This window comes from Labeo rohita, chromosome 3 (genome assembly GCF_022985175.1).
Source record: "Labeo rohita strain BAU-BD-2019 chromosome 3, IGBB_LRoh.1.0, whole genome shotgun sequence".
Taxonomy (NCBI): domain Eukaryota; kingdom Metazoa; phylum Chordata; class Actinopteri; order Cypriniformes; family Cyprinidae; genus Labeo; species Labeo rohita.
The window spans coordinates 53,674,488-53,700,742 of NC_066871.1; the positions used below are offsets into that span (position 1 = coordinate 53,674,488).

The 26,255-nt window shown below is 39.5% G+C and overlaps 1 protein-coding gene and 1 long non-coding RNA gene across 2 annotated transcripts in view; both read right to left on the bottom strand.

Moving 5' to 3' along the window:
• Positions 1-11,342, bottom strand: part of LOC127162426 (uncharacterized) — a 38,557-nt gene extending 27,215 nt beyond the window's left edge. Inside the window, exon 1 of the long non-coding RNA XR_007827349.1 lies at positions 11,256-11,342. This is a non-coding gene — a long non-coding RNA (uncharacterized LOC127162426). The remainder of the gene's footprint in view (positions 1-11,255) is intronic.
• Positions 1-26,255, bottom strand: part of LOC127161907 (butyrophilin-like protein 2) — a 151,007-nt gene that overhangs the window by 82,149 nt on the left and 42,603 nt on the right. The window lies entirely within an intron of this gene.

Here is a 26,255-nt window from a genome sequence, read left to right on the forward strand (position 1 = left end):
TAAAGTTCTGTCCTCTCTCTATCTGTGTGCCAAAATATCATTAATTTCCTGCAAGCAGCTCTATGATCTGCCATAGACTCAAGAGTGGAGGAATGACGGAGACAATATACACATACAATAGTTGACTAAGTAACTTGATTCTCTGATCTTCTCTTGGTTATCTGGATTTCCTTTTATTTTATTTGTGTTTTATTCTTTGTAAAGCATTTTGGTCAACCTTGGTTGTGTTTTTATATGTGCTCTATAAATAAACTGTTGTTGTTGTTGTTGTTGTAAGCACCTTCTGTGTTTGGCCCCAACTAATGCTTATAAATGTAAAATGCCCAGCAGACAATCAATATGCAGGTTACTATTTACAGTATTTATACTGACTTGCTCAAACACTTTACCACATATATAATAGGCTTAAAGGTGATTTTTTTTTTTTTTTTTTTTTTTTTAAAATAAAAGCAAATACATATTTTTCCCAGTATTGTTTTGTAGCATATTCACATTATTAACCACAGGATGAAGTTTAGGTTACATCACAAAATTATTTTCTTTTCTTCAGGCTTTGTTGCTCTAAAACATTTATAACAATTCATTGCATGCTTCTGCATTTGTTTCTGCAAATTGGTTATGCTATTCCAGCTGGATTCTGCGTTTTGATTGGCTGTCAACCAAAAATAACTGGTAAGAAAGTCCAGTTGTTGTCATGAGTCTAGCTGAGGCGCAATGCTGCCATCTAGTGCAGTGAATTTGAAATACATCTCATCTGTCAGAAATAGCCTACATTTGCTTCTTTCATCACGCTGGAAATGAAAATTCAAGTGAAAGGCATTGTATTGTGGGATACAGTATTCCCATACAGTGTACTGCTCTTTTGTTGAATGTAGTGTAAGATGTGAAATTATTTCCTCATGAATTCAAAGTCCAGGAACCCTGACAAAACAGATGCCATGCAACAAAACAATAAAACTAATCTGGAGAAGAGATCTTCAAAGAGGGCAAACAACACCATCCCTTTTGCTCATTTACAACCCCCTTCCTCCCTCTCCTCTCCCCTCCCTGCACCTCACACTTTTCCCCCAAAAGGTTCCACTGAAAGTCACTAAGAATGTCCATATATTACATGTGTTACATTTTGTGAATATGTTGAATTTTCCCTTTCATGTTTGGTATCGTTCTAAAGGTCTCCGTGCAATTGGTAAAATGGTCTTAATTTCACAGAAGTCACGTATATTATGAGGAAGACTAAACACTTTTGTAGAATTGTGTTTTGCTGCTGAGGGGTGTGTTTTCCCCTTAGGGTCGGGTGAGAATCTCCAGCCAGGTGTGACCCTGGGTCACGAGATCTCCTGACAAACCAAAAGGTTTTTTATGTGTTTACAACTGATTAGAAGATTTGTTTGTTTTGGTCTGGGTATATAAGTGAAGTGACAAAACATTACTTTGGGATTCTGTATTCAGAAGAACCCCACACTGTGTGTGAGAGTCTCTGGAGTCTCTCACATGCTGCTGTGTATCTCTCTGCGGTCAGGTATGCATCTCTCACTCTTAGATTTATCTTTGAGTAAATTATGTTATGTATTTATTTGAACTGGAACTGAATTTAATTCTGAATTGGATTCTCATTGTTAAACTATGTAATTGGCATGATACATTTTTACCTGACAAATAAAATGTTATTATTTGATTCATTTTAGACTCGTCTGAAATCCTTATTTCTAGTAGATTGTGAGGAGGCTGGTGCTACCGCAAGTTACGACCAGGATAGAGCAAACAGCAGGCTCAGGATTGAATGGAGCAGTAGGCACATCATCTGAGACCCCCTGATTTCTGTCTATCACTGATGTTAGCAAGTTGTACCGGCGAAGACTAAAAGTAAACTACACTTTTTGTGAAGGCAAGCAGTAGGCGGCTGTCAAAAAGGGTATTTAGTCACCTACATACCTCTGACTCAAAAATCAGACTGGCGTTTTCGTGATCGCGAGTATAGCGAGTCCGAGATAATCAGATATATAAATTAATACTTAATTGATATTTACGATCAGCCTAAATTAAACACCTAAATTCTAACGATCATATGAAATTGGAGTCAGATTAAACATGGAGCTAGATTAAAAACGAAACTAAATCCTGATAAATTAAGCGAACTTTGCAGAAGCGCTGTGAAAAGACCGAACATGCATTAACCTTCAACCAGACAACTGGACTCCGCGTTTGGGCCAGTGGATGGATCCTTACAGTAGTACATACTGCAGCAATAGTAAGAGCAGTCAAAGTTAGTTTTATTGTAATTTTTTTGTGCAGAGCAGATGAAAAAAACAAAAACAAAACCGTTTCTCAGGAAACCTTGGTGCAGGTTTAATATTAAGAAACATTATTTACATTTATGGTATACATTTGCAAGACAAGAAGAACAATAAATAATAATAATTGAGACTTTTCAGCTAAATATTTAATTTTGTGTTCCACAAAAAGAATCTGACATGTTTTGTTTCTGATTAGAAATTATAGTATAAGTTTGAGTTATAAATTTATTAATTTCTTGATCTCTTTTCCAGACTATTACAGTATGAATGAGAATGGCTGTTCTGCATGTGCTTGTAGTCTCTACATTTGAGTGATTCTAAACTGGAAGGAAAAGAAACAACAACTCAGAGAAGTTTCCATGTTACATGAAGGATCTAAGGCTGCCATCTGAAGATTTAGATTCAGTCTCAGTGTTTCTGATGGGTGACACAGAACTAAACATTTACTGATCATGAACCTGAACTGTGATCATTTTGATCTTGAGACTCAAACATGAATCCACAGACATTTCTTAAAATTAAAATTATTACACTGATTTTTCTCTCTGTTAATCAGTCTCAGTTTCTGTAGTGTTGAAGCTGGTTTACAGCTAGAATTCATTATAAAAGCAAATCACTATTAGATAAATATACAAAGAACAAGTGCATTGACATTTAAACATCCTGCATATATTTACAACTATTTACAAAACAAGCAAACATGCATTAAATAACGGCCTCAATAACAAATGAAGAATGAGACTGAACTCTTCTCTTAAATCACAGTAAGAAGCTTCTCAAGAGTGTTTTTCTCTGACTGTTGATTATTTTTGTGTAACCACTGAATCCAGCTGAGTTCCCTTCGTCGCGTCGGTCCTGTTGTTCTCCTGGTTTTGTTCGTTCAGTAGAGGTTTCATCTCATGAGATTCTGTTGTGTTCTGGTTCTGGTTTGATCCACTGGCTGGAGTTTCATCAGAAGCTGCTGCTGCTGCATTCTGGGTTCACAATAAGACATATTTTAATATGTACTTAAATACAGTGTTTCTCCTCAAACACTTGACAGTCTACAGTTTAGTACTGCTGGAAGTGTTTGTGCCAGAGCAGATGATCAGGACTCTATTATTAATATTATACAGCTATTACAGATTCACTGATCAATTACCTGAACTGATTTGTGTCAAATAAAGGAAACACACAGAATCTGCAGGACTGAGAAACACTGATCTACAAACATCTCTAACAGTGATTCTGACACTAACCTGTGATTCCTGATTCTGTGATCCGGCGGCTCTAGTTCGAAGAGACTTCATTGCCTTCTGTGTTCAAAAAAGACAGTTCATTTACACACATCTTCACTAAATGTGTTTCTGCTTTTCAGACAGTTGTTTAAAGGTTCCGTCAGTAATTTTGTTCCCATATTTTAAAAGAAAAGAATAGCATATTTCTGCTCACTTTATCTCAGACTCCCCCAACAGTACTTTTTTTTTTTTTTTTTTTTTAAATAAGGGGAGACCCGGTATGGTTGTAACACTTTTTGTTTTAACATTTGTAACTCTGAATTTATGAGATAGAGTGCTCAAACTTTTATACAAAGTACCCACATATGTTCACGACAAAAGGCTCAAATTCAAACCTCTGCAGGAATATCACAGCCCTTATTTGTTGATGTCAAATAAATGCCTTTGTTGCAAACCGGAGCAGGTTGTAAACACGTACTGGGGTAAGCTGTAACAGTCAGACAAAAAAAAAAAAAAAAAGCCAACACAGCAGCCACCTCATAAAGTTAACAGCTCAAATCCACTTTCTGTTCGATGCAGGAGTGTGAGGCTTTTATTGAACATAAATTAACCAAAAGTGTCCAAAAAGGGGAATAAAAGTGTCCAAATCTGGTGTCCTCGTCGTGCTGGGGGCTTCATGAAGGAGGGGCAGTGTTCGAAAGGGAAGGGTCCAGGTAAGGGGCGGAGTCCGGCGGCAGAACGCGCTCGAAGAAGGGGCGGCGACTTCCTTCAGCGGCTACGTCCTCCTTGGCTCACGGCACGTCTGGGGGATTCAACGTCCCGGCTTCCTCGCCCGTCAGCCGTCTAACGGGTGCGGTACTCGTCCGGACCGCGGGTCCAGCAGCTCGTTGCTTCGGCGGCGCTGGTTCCCTCAACACTACCTTCCTGGACCCACGACGACACCAGCGTGCATGCACGGGGGACAGACCGGTCTCCCGAGGAGAGGCGCGCTCGGCATTTTAACAGCGGTTATGAGGTTTCATTGGCGTCAGGTGTGTCTCATCACACGCCGCCAGACCTGGCTATTTCGGCGCCCTTCCTCTCTTGCACACCCACCTCCGTCGGGAGCCTGGTGAAGGGCGGCGATTAAGGGACGGGGAGATGCTGATAAGTAGGGGCAGGCAGCCTACTCATCACAGCTACTAGAACAAACTTCTTTAACAGTATTTATGCTTACTGTACATTCAACTCCTGTGTACCGAGGTAAAGGATATGTAGCTCTAACAAAAAACGGTGTACATTTGTGAGATTATGTCTATGTATGGATTTTTTTTTTTTTTTTCAATCAGAGTCACAATGGTAACAAACAAATGTTTTTAACCATAGAGTGCAGGATTGGTGGATCCAGAAACTGCATAAGGCACACTTTACCCACATTGGCTTTGAGCTGCCAAAAACGCTCCATATAGACAACATGAAAGTTCTGAGTTCTATGTAAGGGAATGCTAAAATGTGTCACAACTTACCCCACCCCTGTCATCCAATGTTTCGTTAGATGTATTAGCATTATGGTTTGAAATTAGCACTGTAAAAATGTATCACATTTTGCCTGAGAATCTACAATTTATTCTAATGTAAGTTATATGATTTTATCTGCAACAGTTTAAGTACTAGTAAAAAATATAGTTTTGGTCAAAATGTTTTTTTTTTTTTCTTCATAAAATCTGCATATACCAAGGTTATTATAAAAAGCCTTAACAACCATTTATACACTGTAAAAAATGACTGTGAATTTAACGGTAAATATACTGTAAAAATGCTACAGTAAAAACCTGTTAAATGGATAACGGTAAAAGGCCGTAAAATTTACAGTGAACAGTGAAATTTACCGTAAACTGACATTCCCAGAATTCCGTGTTACATTTTTTTTTTTAAATTTGATGTTTTTTGTTGAAATAACCCTTTCTTCTTAGTTTTTTCTTAGCTGTTTTGTACATTAGGGTTCTATGTTACATCTAATGTTGTTAAATTAATATTTATGCATTATTTCAGTTTCATGTGTGTTACCATGATGGTGTTTAGCGTTTGTGTAAATGACACTGTGCACCTTCTATATGGTAATATTTAAAAGCTGTTTGTGATGAGCTTGGGTTCATCATTTGACTTTCTCATCACCACCTGCTTTTGGTGGTTATCAGTGTATTACAATGGTACAAAACAGATTTTAGTACTTCAATAGGTTGGTACATTAACATTATATCAGTTAATAAAAATTACGGTATTTACCTGTAAATTTAAGTGAAAACCGCAAAACATAAAATGTTGCTACCATATTTTTTACGGTAAAATTCTGGCAACCACAGCTGCCAGTTTTTTACCGTAAATTTTACGGAATATTTTTTACAGTGTATAAGATCAGGGTGGAAGTGGGTAAATGATGAAATTATCAAAAGACTGATAGGTGGAAATGGTGTTGTTACAACTCTCCCTATGCTACAACCATACCTGGTCTCCTCTATATAAATTGTACTTAATACACTTTACTCAGTACTTTGAGTACTTCAGCTGAGTACTTTACTCAATTGAATGTCCAAGTATCTAGCTATTTCCTTGCGAATGTAGTTAAGTAAAATTACAAGTATTTTATTTTAATAAAACTCAAGTAAAAAGTGCAAATTCCTCCCAAAAAACTAAAGTAATGAAGTGCAATTAACTTACACATCTGTCCCTTTATTACTTTAAACTTTGGTTTGTGGAGTCAGTTCATCACAGGTGACAAATAGTGATGTGCATCAATCAGGGCTGCGTTTCCCAAAAGCATCGTACAGTGTTGCCAAATTAGCAATTTTGTTGCTAGATTTAGCAACTTTTCAGACTACCCTAGCAACTATTTCTTCAAAAAGCACCTAGCAACATATTTAGCTATTTTTAAAATCTATTTGGCAACTTTTAGTAACTGTTGTCAGATGATAAAAAGGTACACATTTCACTCTAATTTACTCAAAAAAATTGGAAATCAAATGTGTCTAGCAGGACACATATCACATGAATTAAATGCTAGATGGAATTGTTCTATAAAATTGTTAATTTATGTTAACACCTTGTTATTAGTTAGTTCCTGCGCTTGTTGATCAGTTAAAAATAAATAAATAAATAAAAATACGTAGAAAAACAGAAAAAAATACTGTTAATTGGTAAAGTTATAACCTGAAAACACAAAATACAATGTGTAATTTTAAATTCAGGTAAAAATAATAATACAGAAATACCAATACAGAAAATTCCTTCAAATTAACAGTTTTCTTATAGCACACTAACTACCAATACACTTTTTAAAAATAGAATTGTTCAGAATGTGTAGTTAATAAGAAAATACATAAAATGTAATTCTATGCTCTGTTTTATGCAGTTTTGTGTTGTGATTACAGGATGATGTCATTGCACAGTGACATCACAACATCATTTAGCAACTTTTAGCAACAAATTGTCCTGCCTTCAGCAACTTTCCCTGAAGATTAGTTAGCAACACTAGCATCATAAGCCTAAGTTTATTGTAGCTCTATTGGTAACAATGATTCCCTCTCTGTTGGTCACTACGAGTTATGTCGTGAGGACATTAGGGGAATCACCTGGGAGCCCCAATCATCTCTGATTAAGAGAAAATGGCAATGAAATTTGGCTAGTGGATTTGCATAATGCACCACTCCCCATGCACACAGGTATAAAGAGGTGCAGGTGCATCCGGTGTGCCTGTCTGCAGCGATTCCCCTGGGCACGTCAACTAAAAGAATAATTTCCTAAAAGAGCAAATCATGGACGGCTCACGTCTTTTTATAGATGCTGTACTGTCCGTGTCCTCCTGGTTGTGGTTGTTTCCTGTCTTCCGAGGATGGACACGTTCGTTGTCTTCAGTGTCTGGGCTTCCAGCACACTGAAGCTGCGCTCATGGATGACTTCTGCGCCTGTTGTGGGCTCATGAGCATGGGCTGTGATCTCGCCTCTCTTTGGTAAGTAGAGCGGCACCCTCTGCCACCACCCACTCCGTTGGCTGACGCTTTGGGAGATCTGAGGGTCAGCGAACATCCTGTCTGGCTCCCGAGTGGCTTCGCTGGTCTACCTCGTGGGGCTTCCAGCATTTCATTCAGCACGCCCCCGGAATACCAGATGTCAATCGCAACATCGGGAGATGGGCTATCGTTCTCCGAGTATGAAGGTTCAACAAGGCTGGCTCCCTCAGGTGCTGTGGCCGCCGCCAAATCAGACATGGAGTTGCTGGCCATGCTCTCCCGGGCAGCCGTGAGCATTGGGCTGGAGTGTCTCAGCGGCTAGGTGATTGGTTTCTTGAAGCATGTCACAGCTCACAACCACAATCTGCTCCGGTGCTTTTCTTCCCGGAGGTGCATGAGGAGCTGATGAAGTCATGGACGGCCCATTTTACAGCCAGAAGCTGCTTGTCTCCCTCCTCCATCCTCACTACCCTCGATGGCGGGGCTGCCAGGGGGTACATGGACATTCCCCAGACGGAGAGTGCGGTTGCGGAGCATTCGTGCCCGCAAAACGCCGCCACCTTGGGGAATCTTCCGCGTCTCCTGTCTAAAACACTGTAAGCTATGGCTACCCTTGTGGCCAAGCTTGCGGTGGTGCAGGCCAGGCCTCCTCTGCCTTGGCTATCCTGCAGGTTTACCAAGCCAAGGCACTGAAATAAATGTACGAGGATAGTACCGACCCAGGGTTGATGCAGGAGCTGCGCTCGGCGACTGACTTCACAGCGCAAAGAAGAAAGTCATAGCACAGTCCCTCGGTAAGGCGATGTCCACTCTGGTGGTCCAAGAGCGCCATCTCTGACTCAACCTGGTGAGATGAAGGATGTCAACAAAGATCCTTTCTCGATGCTCCCATCTCCCAGGTTGGGCTGTTCGGCAACACTGTCAAGGGCTTTGACCAGCAGTTCTCGGCAGTACAGAAGTAGGCCGAGCCTATCAAGCACATTTGCCCCGTGTGATGCCCCATCAGCCACCACTGCACCACGGGGCAGGCCTCAGTCTGCTCGTCACCATGGGCCACCCTCCTGCGTCTTTCAGAGGTGCTCCGCCCTGCTGGACTGACATCCATGCCGGTGCGTCAAGCCTCTTGCAGGAGTGTGGCGCCCCCACATCCTAGCCGGCCCCTAAATTCATCCAGGAAGATGACAAAGCCGCCCTGATTCAGGCAACCTGGAGATGAGGGAATCTGCTCTTTTTTCAGTAGACGGCGAGGACAGTGCTGCTCTTTCCCCTGGAGGAGGGCCAGGTGGAAAATCTTCCGTTTTCTGTTCCGCTGCTGGCTCATAGGCCAGTGATAACCAGAACTCAATAAAGAGAAGTTTCCTTTTTTCTGGGTTCTCAGGTTTGTGGGTTGACAGTGCGCAATGTAATACCTCCACACTCTCACCCGCGATGCCCCTCCTTGCCAGCAGCCAAGAGATTGCAGTTGGGAGAAGCAAGGCCTCTCTGCGCATCTCTGGCCAGTCCCTCCATGAACTTGGGTAGTTCTGCAAGTACAGTTCAGAACGCAATGCCTTCTGTGCCATCCAGCTCTACTCCCCGGCATGTGATGGCACGTCTCGGCAACGAGCGCGCCCAGTCAGTGCTTTACTGCCTGAGTTCCTTCAGAGGCAGGATGGTGTTACCACTGAAACTATTTCAGAGGCTCCTGGGGCATATGGCATCCGCAACTGCAGACACGCCGCTCGATTGCTTCATATGAGGCCACTCCAGCACTGGTTACACTCCCGGGTACCGAGATGAGCATGGCACCACAGTACACATCGTGTGACGATCACGATCTGACCTTGGTTTTCTACGGGCCGGGATGCCCTCAAAACAAGTGTCCCGGCATGTCGTTGTCACGAAAGATGCATCCAGTACAGGCTGGGGTGCGATGTGCAACAGGCAGGCAGCCTCGGGGCTCTGGACAGGGCCTCGACTGCTTTGGCACATCAACTGCCTGGAGCTGTTGGCAGTGCACCTGGCCCTGTGGCAGTTTCGGCCACTGCTGCAGGGCAAGAACGTTTTTGGTCCGGATGGACCACTGCGGCGGTCTCGTACATCATCCAGCAGGGTGGTATACGATCACATCGCATGTCACAGCTCGCTATCTCTTCCTCTGGAGTCAGACGCAGCTAAAATTGCTGCGCATCCCAGGGGAGCTCAATCGTGCGGCAGACGCTGCCCTCACTGTCCTTGGAGGAGGCAGATCTCCACATGTCACCTCCCTACGGGCATGATGTGGCCTCCGTAGCGCCCGCTCGCTTCTCCACCATTATGAACAAGCTGTAATTACAAATAGAAATCCCTTCTGGTAAGTATTCTGGGTGAAAGGAACAGCGGCTTGGCTATCACCAGCAGCGGTATACTCCTAATCAGAGATGATTGGGTCTCCCAGGTGATTCCCCTAATGTCGTCACGACATAACGTCTCTGTTTCCTCCATCAGGGAACGAGGGTTACGTACGTAACTGAGATGTTCTATGATCAACTTAAACTTACGATGCATTTAGGAAACGCAGCCCAGGTCTATTTCCACAATGACATTTATAAAGTATAAAGTTAAAATTACCAAGTGCACCTTTAACATACTACAGGTAAATGAATGACATCTGATGTACATTAATCTAATACTGACCTGACATGACTGCAGACATGGTTTGATCCCTGAGGAGGAAAAGAGATTTACAGGATTACTCTTGTGAAAAATAATTATATTAAAATGTATTTGAAATACACAGATTCATTCCGAGTATACAACAAGTACATTTACATATCAATGTGCAATAGCCTGCAATTGTGCTTGTAGTATACTAAACTGGTATACGTAAAGTCTGCTAAATTGGAACAACTAATTGTCTGCTTAATGCACTTTAATTGTTTAAAGTAGTGCTGAAGTCCATCTAAAGACACACTGAAGTATATTCTGCTAAAGAGGAAGTATGCAAGTATACTTCAGGTACACTTTTAAATATCTTTTAAATATCATTTGAAGACTGACATTACTCAAAGTTCATACAATCCTCATAAACAGTCACATTAACATATTTTAGGCTTAATATTAAGAAATGTGCATTGTGCACAAGTAGTGCTCCAAATAAATTAATTATTATTTTTATATCAGTAAGTCTTGAGCGATGCATCAGTAAATATAACTTTTTTTTTTTTACTAGGATATTTAGGTGCAGATTCACAGGTCAGACTGTATAACAGATGATACTAAACAGTAGTAAAACTGATCATTTATTTTCTGATAGTAGCACATCCTAAAGATTATATTTTTTAAATGATAATGAGAATCCCTTAAACAAATTTGGGAGACACTTGGAGTGAATGTGATGAATGTTGAGGTTTTACTCACAGGGTTCAAAAATCATTAAAATCATCAGAAATAAAGTGAAGATGAATTCAGAGGAGAAGACGACGATCCTCATGTCTCCAATCACACCTTCACCATTAACTGAGAATGAAAATCAACAACACTCTTATTCACTCATATTCACTCATATTCACTCAGATTCACTCGTATTTACCACACAACAGCATGAAACACTGATTATAAACTCATATTATTGCTCCAAATTAATATCTGTGAATGGACATGAGAATAATATGATCAGAGTAACTTTGAGATGAAGCTGATTTCTGCCTCACATTCAGATTTTAACACTCAGTTCAGATCCATATGCTGTATTAGTTTTATAATATAGTGTAGTGTGTGATGTTGAAGTGTTCATTCACCTGTTTTGAGGATCAGTTCAGTCATCAGAGCAACAGAGTTCAGTAAAACAACACCAACTGATCCAAACACATACACAGGAACAAGACGGGGAAGAGCTGAAACATCAAATCATACAGTTTAATATCATCAGCATTAGATCAAATAAAAACACATTAAACACCACTACAGAGAAAAACAACAAATGGACGCATTTCATCTCCACATCTTTATAAGTTTGATCTTGCTCTGTTTGGAGTTTGATTTCAGGCCATAAATATCATCAGCATAGAACTGCTTCATGAACCTAATAACAACTAATAAAGCATACAAAACATATTCTGTAGAATAGTGAGGTTTTCCAATCAATATTATAGCTGTATTCAAAAAATACTTTATTTTATGTATTTATTAAAAACAACAACAACAAAAACAACACTTGTTCCTCTAACAAATGCACTCTATTTTATTTTTGTATGATTTTATTGTTTTATTTGTATTTATTTATTAAAAAACACTTGTTTCTCTAACAAATACAGTCTGTATTTTATTTTTGTATGATTTTCTATATTTTTATTTTTATTTATTTATTAAAAAACACTTGTTCCTCTAACAAATGCAGTCTGTATTTTATTTTTGTATGATTTTTCAAGTTTTATTTTTATTTATTTATTTATTAAAAACACTTGTTTCTTTAACAAATACAGTCGGCATTTTATTTTTGTATGATTTTTCAGGTTTTATTTATTTATTAAAAAAACACTGTATTTTATTTTTGTATGATTTTTCAAGTTTTATTTTTATTTATTTATTTAAAAAACACTTGTTCCTCTAACAAATGCAGTCTGTATTTTATTTTTGTATGATTTTTCAAGTTTTATTTTTATTTATTTATTAAAAAACACTTGTTTCTCTAACAAATACAGACTGTATTTTATTTTTGTATGATTTTCTATAGTTTTATTTTTATTTATTTATTAAAAAAACACTTGTTCCTCTAACAAATGCAGTCTTTATTTTATTTTTGTATGATTTTTCAAGTTTTATTTTTATTTATTTATTAAAAAAACACTTGTTCCTCTAACAAATGCAGTCTGTATTTTATTTTTGTATGATTTTTCAAGTTTTATTTTTATTTATTTATTAAAAAACACTGTATTTTATTTTTGTATGATTTTTCAAGTTTTATTTTTATTTATTTATTAAAAAAACACTTGTTCCTCTAACAAATGCAGTCTGTATTTTATTTTTGTATGATTTTTCAAGTTTTATTTTTATTTATTTATTAAAAAACACTTGTTCCTCTAACAAATGCAGTCTGTATTTTATTTTTGTATGATTTTCTATAGTTTTATTTTTATTTATTTATTAAAAAAACACTTGTTCCTCTAACAAATGCAGTCTGTATTTTATTTTTGTATGATTTTTCAAGTTTTATTTTTATTTATTTATTAAAAAACACTTGTTTCTCTAACAAATACAGTCTGTATTTTATTTTTGTATGATTTTTCAAGTTTTATTTTCATTTATTTAAAAAAAAACACTTGTTCCTCTAACAAATGCAGTCTGTATTTTATTTTTGTATGATTTTCTTGTTTTATTTTTATTTATTTATTAAAAACACTTGTTCCTCTAACAAATGCAGTCTGTATTTTATTTTTGTATGATTTTCTAGTTTTATTTTTACTTATTTATTAAAAAAAACATTATCATTTAAAAAAAAAACACTTGTTACTTTAACAAATTCAGTCTTTATTTTATTTTTGTATGATTTTCTTGTTTTATTTTTTTACCAAAAAAAAAAAAAATATATTGCAAACTGTATTGTGCTAACTGAGTTTTCGCAGCACTGACATATTATTTCTCTTTTGTTGTTTTGATTGCTTCTATTGTTGTCATTTGTAAGTCACTTTGGATAAAAATATCTGTTAAATGAGTAATTGTAAATAAAGTAGTAAATCAGTTTTGTATCTTTTAATACTCTGAGATGAAGTGATGAGTGAGTTATTGATTAATCAAAGTTCATCACAAGCAGCTTTTACACAAACTGATGAGGAAAATACTCGTGTATAGAAGGTGTACAGAAACACTAAACTCCATCCTGATAAAACACACAACACTAAAATAATGTAATTAACATAATGCACATATCTTATAAAAAAAAAAAAAGAAAAGTGTTTTTACTGTATATAGTAAGGGAAATTACTGTTAACCAGGTAACAGGTTTTTACTGTAGTATTTTTACAGCCTTTTACTGTTTAAATTCAGATAATATTTTCCAGTGTAGAGTCTGGATCTGTTCAGAGTGAAGAGAATAAACTGGAGCTGAAAATCATCACAGTGTGAAGATGATCAGATCAGATGATTCATACTGTACCCCATATTGACCGAAATGAGCGTGTGAAGTTGATCAGTGCCCAGAATAACTGGAGAAACGCAATCATACAGGCCCATCCAACACGATCTGAACAACAACAAACACATCATCATCTTCATCATCATCATCTTCATGTAACAAGTGTTCATTAACTGACAAACACTTCACTTTAGCACAAATATAAGATATACTATAGAAAGATGTTTCAGTTCTGTGATGTTTTGTGGATTAACTTTAGTACAAAGACACACGGAGACCAGGTTGCATGCTACTCAACACTTTTATCTCTCTTTTTCTATACCTCTCTCTTACAGGGTACGCCAGCATATCTTAACAAGGAGAGCACCACCTTCAGGTAAGGAATAATAATACAACTCTCACACATCACATCTCCCCTCTTAAGAAATAAATTCCCTTACAGAATAACAACTACACAGCTACTATTATAATTATTTTCTCAATTACCCACTCCCTTAACTTACTCTTGGTGTCACAACCTATTAACTATAAACATCTTTTTTTTTTTTTTTTTTTTTTTTTTTTTTTAAAGTCTTTATGAAGAATAGAGCTTTGGTGGCTTAATCAGTCTTCCCCATCTTGACCTTTTGACCTGAACTTCCATGTCCACAACTGGTGTCACTGGTCTTTTCACTGGTGACAGTGCAGGTGATTGCACCGAAGTATTACTCTCTGCAAACTCGCTGTTGTCTGAAGAACACTCATCCAACTCAACAGAGCTTGGTTTCGAAAATGTCACTTCTCTGGTTTTCAGCAAGTCTCTCCGATTTCTTCTGAAGACGTTTCCGTCAGGCCTTTGAATCACAACCGATCTCGGTTTTTCATGCGACCTTAACACAATTGCTGGTTGCCAGTTGTTCTTGACTTTCACCCTCACTTTTTCTCCAGTTGCAATAGGTGGTAACCGTTTTGCTCCACAGTCAAAGTAACTTTTCTGTTTAAGCTGTCTGTCCTTAATGTCTTTATGTACATTTCTGTACAGTTGTGGTCTCAACAGCTTTGTTGATGTAGGCAATCTTCGACCCATAAGCATCTGTGCAGGAGACAGTTTCACACCATCCATAGGAGCATTTCTGTACTCCAATAAAGCAATATAAGGATCTCTCTGGCTCTCTTGTGCTTTCTTTAACAGGTTCTTGACTGTCTGGATTGCTCTTTCACTTTGTCCATTTGCCTGAGGAAATCCAGGACTAGATGTGGTATGTCCAAACTCCCAGCTTTCTGCAAATGCCCTGAATTCGGCACTTGAAAATTGTGGACCATTATCCGACACCACTTCCTCCGGGATTCCATGTCTTGCAAAGATTGACTTAAGAGCTGTCACCACATGTTTGCTCGTTGTTTGTGTGAGTTTAGCAATCTCCGGAAACTTTGAAAAGTAATCCACACACATCAAGTATTCCTCTTGATTGAAGTGGAACAAGTCAACACCGACTTTCGCCCATGCTCTGTCTGGTATGTCATGACAGATGAGTGGCTCTTTGGTGTTACTCCATCTGAAAGTATTACAGATAGCACACTTCAACACAACATCCTCAATTTGCTTTGCCATGCCGGGCCAAAACATCACATCTCTTGCCCTCTCTTTGCACTTGACAATACCAAGATGTGACTCATGAATTCTTTGAAGCATGTCTGCTCTCAAGCTTTGTGGAACTACGATTCTCCAATTCTTGAAGAGTAATCCATCAGAACAGGTAAGTTCTTCTCTGTAAGTCCAGTACTTTCTTATGTCTGCTGGAACTTCTCTTATGTGGGTGTTGCTTCCGGTCTCCTGTTGCAGAGTGGTGTGCGTTTGTAGCTCCCTAGAGTTTTATTCTTCTGAGGAAATCTCTATTTTACTATTACTTTCTGTTGTTTAAAGTGATAAAATATAGCTTTTTTCCCCCACCAGATTTCTGTTATTATCCATCAAACTAATCCGATCGCTCGCTTTTAATCTATAACCGCGAGTGCAACGCGGTGCTGTGCGTTAGCATTCCGTTTGCCGGTTAGCCTGCCATTTGCGTTCCCACTCACGTCTCTATTCACGTCTACTACCGCTTTCCTTTCTTCCCTCGCTCTCGCTAATCGCTCGTTTTTATTCTACAACCGCGAGTGCAGCGTGTTTGTAGTGTGTTAGCCGGTTAGCTTGCCATTCACTTTTACTTTTTCTCTACGCCTTTTTCTACACAAGTTCATCAAACAACAGTGGTGAGTTGAAATCATTCTACATCTACGGTGAGTAATGGCTTCTTCTCCTTTTCTGGTAATCTGCAGCACCTGTCATATGTATAGTTTATCGATCTCTGTCGGCAGCGAGGGATTCACATGTGATAAATGCAGGGAAATAGTTAGGCTGACAGAGAAGATTTCAGAACTAGAGACACGCATCCAAACTCTAATCGAGGATAGTAAGAATGTGAGGGCATTAGATACGGCTTTGGATGCGACTAGCTTAGGAAGTCCCGTACATTGTTCGGTTCCGGTAACTTCGCCTTTGCAGCAGGGCAACTGGGTGACTGTGAGACGGCATAGTCGCGGGTCAAAACACCGCTCTTCCGTTCCGATCAGAACATCAAACAGGTTCTCCCCACTCAGTGACGCACCCACTGAGAAACCTGATCAAAGTGCTCTAGTTATTGGCGATTCTATTGTACGGAACGTGAAAATAGAGACACCTGCCACCATAGTCCAATGTTTACCGGGAGCCAGAGCGCCTGACATCTTGGCAAATTTAAAAGTGCTGGCTAATGCTACACGTAAATTCAGTAAGATCGTTATTCACGTCGGCACAAATGATGTTCGACTTCGCCAGTCGGAGATCACTAAAAATAATGTTAAAGAGGTGTGTGAACTTGCAAGTACGATGTCAGACACTGTAATTTGCTCTGGCCCCCTCCCTGCGTATCGTGGTGACGAGATACATAGCAGACTGTCGTCACTAAATGGCTGGATGTCTAAGTGGTGCCCGCAGAATAACATAGGTTTCATAGACAATTGGACAAGTTTTTGGGGCAGACCTGACCTGTTGAAAAGAGATGGTCTTCATCCCTCCAGGGGTGGTGCTGCTCTTCTCTCTAGTAATATGGCATATAGTCTTAGAGTTTGCACTTGACTAACTGGGGCCCGGGTCAGGAAGCAGACAGACTGGCTAAACCAACCGTCTGCTAGCCGCCTCACATCACCAGAATCAGTTAATTCTCAGCACATAGAGACCCTTTCACCTAGATATCATGCTATAGAGACTGTGTCTGTTCCCCGAGCTAGACAATACAAAAGACGTCCAAACCAATTTAAGAGTAACAATCTAATCAACGTTCAACAAATAAAAAATTTACATAATACAGAGAAACAAATGATAAAACTTGGCCTTTGGAATATCAGGTCCCTCTCTACAAAAGCGCTTTTTGTAAATGATATGATCATTGATTATAACCTAGATGTGCTATGTTTGACAGAAACCTGGCTAAAATCAGATGATTACATTATCTTAAACGAGTCTACTCCTCATGATTACTGTTATAAACATGAGCCACGTCTAAAAGGTAAAGGGGGAGGTGTTTCTACAATTTATAGCAATATTTTTAGTGTTTCACAGAGAACGGATTTCAAGTATAACTCATTTGAAGTAATGGTGCTTCATATAACATTATCCAGAGAAACAAGTGTTAATGATAAATCCCCTATGACGTTTGTACTTGCTACTGTATACAGGCCACCAGGGCACCATACAGATTTTCTTAAAGAATTTGCAGATTTTATATCTGAGCTGGTGTTGGCTACAGATAAGGTCTTAATAGTAGGTGACTTTAACATCCATGTTGATAATGAAAATGATGTGCTGGCAGCTGCATTTACAGACATTCTAAATTCTATTGGAGTTAGACAACATGTGTCAGGTCCTACTCATTGTCGAAATCATACTCTAGACTTAATACTGTCACATGGAATTGATGTCAATGCCGTTGAGATTCTGCAGCAAAGTGATGATATCTCCGATCATTATCTAGTCTCGTGTATTCTCCAGATGACTAAAACTGTAAATTCAACTCCTTATTACAAGTATGGTAGAACCATCACTTCTACTACAAAAGATTGCTTTCTAAGTAATCTTCCTGACTTATCTGAATTCCTCAGCATGTCCAATAGCTCAGAAAAACTTGATGATGTAACAGAAACTATTGACTCTCTCTTTTCAAGGACTCTAGATACGGTCGCTCCTCTGCGCCTAAGGAAGTTTAAGGAAAATAGTCCGACCCCGTGGTATAACGAGCACACTCGCGCCCTAAAGAGAGCAGCCCGGAAAATGGAGCGCAGCTGGAGGAAAACAAAATTAGAGGTTTTTCGTACTGCTTGGCGGGAATGTACCCTATCGTACAGAAAAGCGTTAAAATCGGCCAGATCTGACTACTTTTCGACTCTTTTAGAAGAAAACAAACATAACCCTAGGTATTTATTCAATACAGTGGCTAAGTTAACAAAAAATAAAGAACCAACAGGCACTGACTATGCCCATCAGCATAGCAGTAATGACTTTATGAACTACTTTACTTCTAAGATCGATACAATTAGAGACAAAATTGTCACTATGCAGCCGTCAATTACAGTATCGCATTAGATAGTGCGCTATAGATCTCCTGGGGAACAATTCAACTCATTCTCTACTATAGGTCAGGAAGAATTGTATAAACTTGTTAAATCATCTAAACCAACAACTTGTATGCTAGACCCTATTCCATCTAGGCTACTAAAAGAGATGCTTCCAGATCTCATAGATCCTCTGCTAAATATTATTAATTCATCACTGTCATTAGGATATGTCCCCAAAACCTTCAAACTGGCTGCTATTAAGCCTCTAATTAAAAAACCACAACTTGACCCCAACGAATTAACTAATTACAGACCTATCTCTAATCTCCCATTTCTGTCAAAGATATTAGAAAAGGTTGTATCCTCACAGTTATCTTCCTTCCTACAGAAATATGATATCTGTGAGGATTTTCAGTCAGGTTTTAGACCGTACCATAGTACTGAAACTGCTCTTATTAGAGTTACAAATGATCTACTCTTGTCATCCGATCGTGGTTGTATCTCTCTGTTAGTGCTACTGGATCTTAGTGCTGCGTTTGATACTGTTGACCACAACACTCTCTTGAATAGACTTGAGAATTATGTTGGCATTAGTGGTAGTGCATTGGCATGGTTCAAATCGTATCTATCTGACCGCCATCAATTCGTGGCAGTAAATGATGAGGTATCATATCGATCTCAAGTGCAGTATGGAGTACCGCAAGGCTCAGTACTAGGGCCATTACTCTTTACGCTTTACATGTTACCCCTGGGTGATATCATCAGGAAATATGGTGTTAGCTTTCACTGCTATGCTGATGATACTCAGCTCTATATTTCTTTGCGGCCTGGCGAAACGTACCAATTTGAAAAACTAATGGATTGTGTAGTTGAGTTAAAAAATTGGATGACAAGTAATTTCTTACTGCTAAATTCTGAAAAAACAGAGGTGTTAGTTATTGGGCCAAAAACCTCAGCGTGTAATAACCTAAAACACTGTCTAATACTTGATGGCTGTTCTGTCAATTCTTCGTCATCAGTTAGGAACCTAGGTGTGCTATTTGATGGTAATCTTTCCTTTGAAAACCACATCTCTAGTATTTGCAAAACTGCATTTTTCCATCTCAAAAATATATCTAAACTACGACCTATGCTCTCATTGTCAAATGCTGAAACATTAATTCATGCGTTTATGACCTCACGGTTAGATTATTGTAATGCTTTATTGGGTGGTTGTTCTGCACGCTTAATAAACAAACTCCAGCTGGTCCAAAATGCAGCAGCTAGAGTTCTTACTAGAACCAAAAAGTATGATCATATTAGCCCGGTTCTGTCTACACTGCACTGGCTCCCTATTAAACATCGTATAGATTTTAAAATCTTGCTAATTACCTATAAAGCCCTGAATGGTTTATCTCCTCAGTACCTAAGTGAGCTCTTATCGCATTATAGTCCCTCACGTCCGCTGCGTTCTCAAAACTCTGGCAATTTGATAATACCGAGAATATCAAAATCAACCGCGGGCGGCAGATCTTTTTCTTATTTAGCACCCAAACTGTGGAACAATCTACCCTACAATGTTCGGGACGCAGACACACTCTGTCAGTTTAAATCTAGATTAAAGACCCATCTCTTTAACCTTGCTTACATATAACAAATCCACATTCTTATAATTCAAATCCGTTAAAGGATTGTTAGGCTGCACTAATTAGGTCAACCGGAACCGGGAACACTTCCCATAACACCTGATGTACTCGGTGCATCGTCAGAAGAATGGCATCTACGCTAATATTAGTCTGTTTCTCTCTTATTCCGAGGTCACATTAACCACCAGATCCAGTCCGTATCCAGATCAGATGGTCACTGCAGTCCCCCGGATCCAGTCCGAACCCAGCCCAGACGGTGGATCAGCACCTAGAGATGGCCTCTACAGCCCTGAATGTCAGCGGAGTCCACATCAACTAGATGAGCCCCAGAGACGGATCCACAGTGAAGACCACATCACCTAGACGGCTGTCGGCACAAGACCACGGGAACTTTTGGTCAGAGGAGAACTGGCCCCCCGACTGAGTCTGGTTTCTCCCAAGGTTTTTTCTCCATTTGTCACCGATGGAGTTTTGGTTCCTTGCCGCTGTCGCCTCTGGCTTGCTTAGTTGGGGACACTTTCTCTTAACACAATATTGCATTTTATTTTATTGTTTTTGATTAACTACCTTTACCTATAAAGTGAGTGTTTAATGTTGCCTTTGGCATTGTTGATGTACTGTTTCCTATTTAATACTGTACAGCCGCCTTGTCACAATTCTGTATTGTTAAAGGCGGTATATAAATAAAGGTGACTTGACTTGACTTGACTATGTCATCAGGCCACCCTGACTGAACTACATTCACGACTTGTTGCAGTTCTGCATCTTGTATTGTTGCTGTTCTGAATGTTTCCTGCTTTTCCTTGGAGATTGGCAAACACACTAACAGTGTATGAACTTGTAACTCATCTTCCAGTAGTGATTCCACTTGTTCTTTTAAGTACGCTCGACTCAGGGTATCTGCTATGTACAATTCCTTTCCAGGCTTGTAACTGACCCGTATATCATACAGCTGTAATCTCATCAGCATTCTTTGCAGTCTCGGAGGAGCTTTTTGGAGAGATTTTTTGAAAACGGTCTCCAAGGGCTTATGATCCGTCTCCACTTGTACTGTTTTTCCATAGACATACTGATGGAACTTCTCGCAGCCATAGACAATTGCTAAGAGTTCTTTTTCTATTTGGGCGTATCTTTTCTGACACTCAGTAAGAGACCTTGAGCCGAATGCTACCGGATGTCCTTCTTGCAGTAACACTGCTCCAAGACCTTCAGCGCTTGCGTCCACTGACAGCATTATCTCTTTGTTGACATCAAAATACTTTAACACTGGAGTGTTACTCACAAGTGACTTCAGTCTTTCAAAGCTCTTCTGTTGTTCTGACTCCCAATGCCATGCTACATCTCCTTCCAGCAGTATCCTCAATGGCGCACTTAAGTCTGACATGTTCAGAATGAACTTGGACAGATATTGAAGCAGTCCTAAGAATCTCATCAGTGCAGCTTTGTCCTGTGGCTCTGGCATGTTCTGTATTGCTCTGACTTTTCCGTTGTCTGGCTTCAATCCTTCTGCCGTCAGTATGTGTCCTACATAGCTGACTTCAGTCATCCTGATCTTGCACTTGGTTTTGTTCAATTTTAGATTAATGTCTCTGATTCTGTCCAACAGCTTTCTTAGTCTCTTGTCGTGTTGTTCCATGTCTTCACCCCACACCAGAATATCATCCACTATGTTCACGACTCCATCTAAGCCTTCCAGTCTTTGTGCAATGCACTTTTGAAATACTTCTGGAGCTGACACAATGCCAAATGGAAGTCTCAAAAACCGGTATCTTCCAAAAGGAGTGTTGAATGTACATAGTTCAGAGCTCACTTCATCCAACTGTACTTGCCAAAATCCATGATGTTGTTCTATCTCATGTACTTTTTTTCTCAAATCTTGTTTGTTTGTCCTTTTTCTGCGGAGTTTTGCACATGCGGCTAAAATGATTCTTCCTCGAGCACTCATTACAAATTTTCCCATATGACGGACACTTCCTTGGCTCATGTACATACCCACATCTTGTGCACTCATCTTTCTCTTTCCTTGTGTGCTTGATATTCACTTGTCTGGCCGACTTTGTCTTCGTGATTTTGTTCACTGCCACTTCTGCTTCTTCATGCAGCACTTTCAAGTGGCTTTGTGTTATTTCGTTTGCACGACAAATATCCACAGCCTTTGCTAGGTTCAGATCTGTTTCTCTGAGAAGTCTAGCTCTCACAGTGTCATTGTTAACACCACAGACAATGCGATCTTTAATCAAGTCATCATTTAATCTTCCAAACTCACAATCTTTTGCCTTATTTTTTAAGTCAGTCACGTATGCATCGATGGTTTCGTTCGGTCCCTGTGCTCTCGTGAAAAACATATGCCTCAGATATGAAATATTTTTTCTTGGCTCACAGTATTCTCTAAACTTTTCTTTGAGCACTTCAAAATCATCCACATCATCATCAAAGTCCATGGTATTAAATACCTTTATGGCGTCATCTCCCGCCACGTGAAGAAATGTCGCACATTTTACCTTGTCACTCTTTTCTGCAATGCCCGTTGCAATGAGATACAGATCAAACTTTTGAATCCACGTTCGCCAGTTTTCCGCCAGATTTCCTTCAAAATCCAAACTGTTAGGAGGTTTTAACTGATCCATAGTTTTCTTCTGACACCATGTGATGTTTTGTGGATTAACTTTAGTACAAAGACACACGGAGACCAGGTTGCATGCTACTCAACACTTTTATCTCTCTTTTTCTATACCTCTCTCTTACAGGGTACGCCAGCATATCTTAACAAGGAGAGCACCACCTTCAGGTAAGGAATAATAATACAACTCTCACACATCACAAGTTCCTTATATTTTATTTGATATTTTCATACCCTTTTCATTTTCCAGAGCGATGATGTAGAAATAGACCAGGACAGCATTGACCAGTATCATGAGAGTAAACCACACTGATCTCATGACCACAGGTGAACCTGAAAAACACATTTACTATTATTAAAACACTGAAGATCTGTGTTTGACACTGACTCAATAAAAAATAAACAAACAAACAAAATACAGTCTTTAAAATCAATACATTAAACATAATATATAAACGTCACAAATGCTCAAAACAACTGAACACTGAAATCACTGGAAGTATTTCTACTCTCATTTAATCGTCCACTCAAGCTCTGTGAAGATGAGAAATTCATAATTGATAAATAGAGAGCATTCATGAATTATATATTGTTCACATTCTGATGAGTTATTACTGTTTATCTCAGGGATCAGATCATAATTCATCAAACACTTACAGCCCATTTCTTGACCACATGTAATGTTCCAGTTGTATCTGGTGACTCTGAGAAACACTGGTAAAACTGCAACAATGATGAATCCTGGAAACAGAAGAGTGATTATTATATTCATGATTATATTAATGCAGATACTGAGATTCACTGACAGACACAGCAACACATTCACATTCAATCAGATCTATAAATCACTCTATAAATGATGTACTTTATTATATCCAGTGGTTTATTTTCAGTATTTTAAGTAATAAGAGTGATTATATTGTAGATTGGCTTTGAACTGTGTTTAATAATTAATAATAATAATAATAATATATATTTTATATATACCCATATACATTTACATTAAGTCATTTAGCAGATGCTATGGTATTGTAACACCACGCCAGCAGAGGGAGCCCTTACCCATGGACTTACTGTTACCACTCCCTCTGCTGCTTCTTTGGTTACTTCCTGTTTGGTGGCCATTTAAGGAGGCCTATACCAAACAGGCCTTGGTGAAGTATTGTTTTGCCTGTGTGGACTCTACCAAGCGTTTTTCCTGTTTTCCTTGCCTTGTTTTGTTATTGCCACGGTTATCGTTTTGTTCCATAGTCATAGTTTTTGCCCTGTTTCCTTGCCATAGTTTTGCCTTGTTCCATTGCCTTGTTTATTTGTTACTTTTGGACTGCTCTCATGGTAATTTGACCTTCTGCCTGATTTACAGGATTATGCTCTCGCCTTGCCCTGGATATTACTGTTTGTTTGAGATTGACCTTGCCTGTCTTGACTACGTTGTGTTAAATAAAGCTCGCACCTGGATCTATCACGCTTCACACGAGTCCTGTTACAGGTATTCTGCATGTGTAAACCCTTACCTTCATGTGTTGTGTCAGTCATGAGTAGACAGTTTACAGAGGAAGGATGACTTTATAAAGGTTTTCAATGGCCCCATTTTGGTGACAATCAATAAACAATAATCACAATCACAAACTGTCTTACTGTATAAAAACTTATTTATGAAGTTTACATCACATATACATCAAGCAGATCTGCATTTATGATTAATTCAATTCAGTTTTATTTATACAGCACTAAATCATAAATATTATTTCATAACACTGTTAATACCCAACTCAAAACACAACATTGCAACTGTTAATATATATAACACATGTAGAGGTGGTTAATAACAGCTGGATCCACTGCTTCACATCTTCACACACCGTCATGTCTTGCAATGTCTCCCAAAGCCTTATAAACACACCACATGACAATAAATTACCAATTAGCTGTGCAAACAATGTCACTAAGCTGTAACTACACCTGATGGTTACAATATTAACAAACTGAGGTTAATTTACCAGTTATGCCTTCTCAAATGGTAACATTTTTTTACGCAGTTTTTTTATTATATTGCTAATGCTTACAAGCTAGCCACGGTGCTTTAAAACATATTATAGACATCTTGTTGCATCTCATTATTAAATATGTTCACTGATTTGATAGTTAATAAATGTAAAAAAAAAAAAAAAAAACAAGACTTACGGTGCACTGTTCACGTTTTCGTCGAGCTGCATCTCTGACGGATCCGAACGAACCACAGGCTGACGGCGGACCCGATGAAGGTGCTGTGTGCACCGAAGGAACCGCACCAGCTCTGAGCCTCATTTAGTTCTTGCTTCTGCATCCCATGTTGAGCTCCATCATATCGCCGGGATGATAATCCTCCAGTGTAATTTGAGCGCTACACACCACCGCGTTTTTTTGAAGCAAATGCATTAGTGAAGGCCCATCTCTTCACCTGCAGAAACGCACGCAGGCACGGAAGATAACGGCGTCCTTTATCTTGTTAGGAAACCTGTGGACTCGATGTCCTGACAGGTTGGAGTTTGGGCAACCTCCAAAAACACAATAATGTACTATGACGATAATCAATTGAAATTAAAAAAATAACTACAGAAAACACAATAGGCTCGTTTGAGATGTGCCTCGCCTCGTCTGAAACGTAGGTGAGAATAGGCGGCTGCAGTGAGGGGAGGAGTGAAATAAGTGCAGTCAAGACGGACAGTTCTGACCTCTCGAACAGATACCTATGAGATCAAAGGCAGATATGGCGTTGTCACACTCGTGCTGTGTTGCTGATAAACATGATATAATTTCAGCTCTGTTGGTTTCATATAAAAATAAATATAGTGAACAAGACACTCAAAGTGCTTGCTGTTTAATTCCACACGAAAGGCATATTTATCATCCATTTTTACTTTAATACAAACGTGTATTTTAGATTTTTACAGAAATATGACAACTATCATATTGTAATGACCCTGCAGTCAGTACCAGCAGCTGGGTGCATTATGGGTATTTCTTTAGAGTTGACTTATTTCGACCGTCTGCAACTCCTGGTTCCCCACGCTCTGTGGTCGGAGGTCCTTCATTGGGTTCATGGGGCAGCTGGATCCGGCCACTTCAAGACTGGCCAGGGTGTCTGCAGTATGCAGAGCTGCATGTTCACGCTGCGATGTTTGCCCGACACAGAAAGAACCCAGCCGTCACTCTCACGTGCCGGTGCAGCAGTACCTAGTCGGGGCACCCATGGAGAGGATCGAGGATCTTGGGTCCTTTCCCCATCACCGAGGCCAGCAACCGCTTTGTCCTGGTTGCTATGGACTATTTTACAAAGTGGCCAGAAGCATATGCGGTTCCGGATCAGAGTGCTTCCACATCAGTGCAGCGACTAGTGGACGAGATGTTCACCCGGTTGGTGTGCCAGATGAATTTCATAGTGACCAGGGGTGGAACTTTGAGAGTCGGTTGTTCAGTGAGGTGTGCCAGCAGTTGGGGGTGAAGAAGACAAGAACCACTCCCCTCCACCCTCGAAGCGATGGACTGGTTGAGAATTCAACTGCAGCCTGGTCACCCAACTTGCCATTTTAACCAGTCAGCACCAGAGAGACTGGGATCAGCATCTGTCCCTGGTCCTGTGGGTGAGCCAGAGATTGCTGGTGGGCCAGAACTGGACTACTTCAGGCAATTGAAGGAGTGTCTGAGCATTGTCTATCAACTGGCCAGAGAGGCACTAGAGGAAGCTGGAGCCAGCCAGAAGTGAGCGCATGACACCCGGGCCCACATGCCTACCCTTGGGCCAGGGGACAGAGTGTGGGTGTTCTGCCCC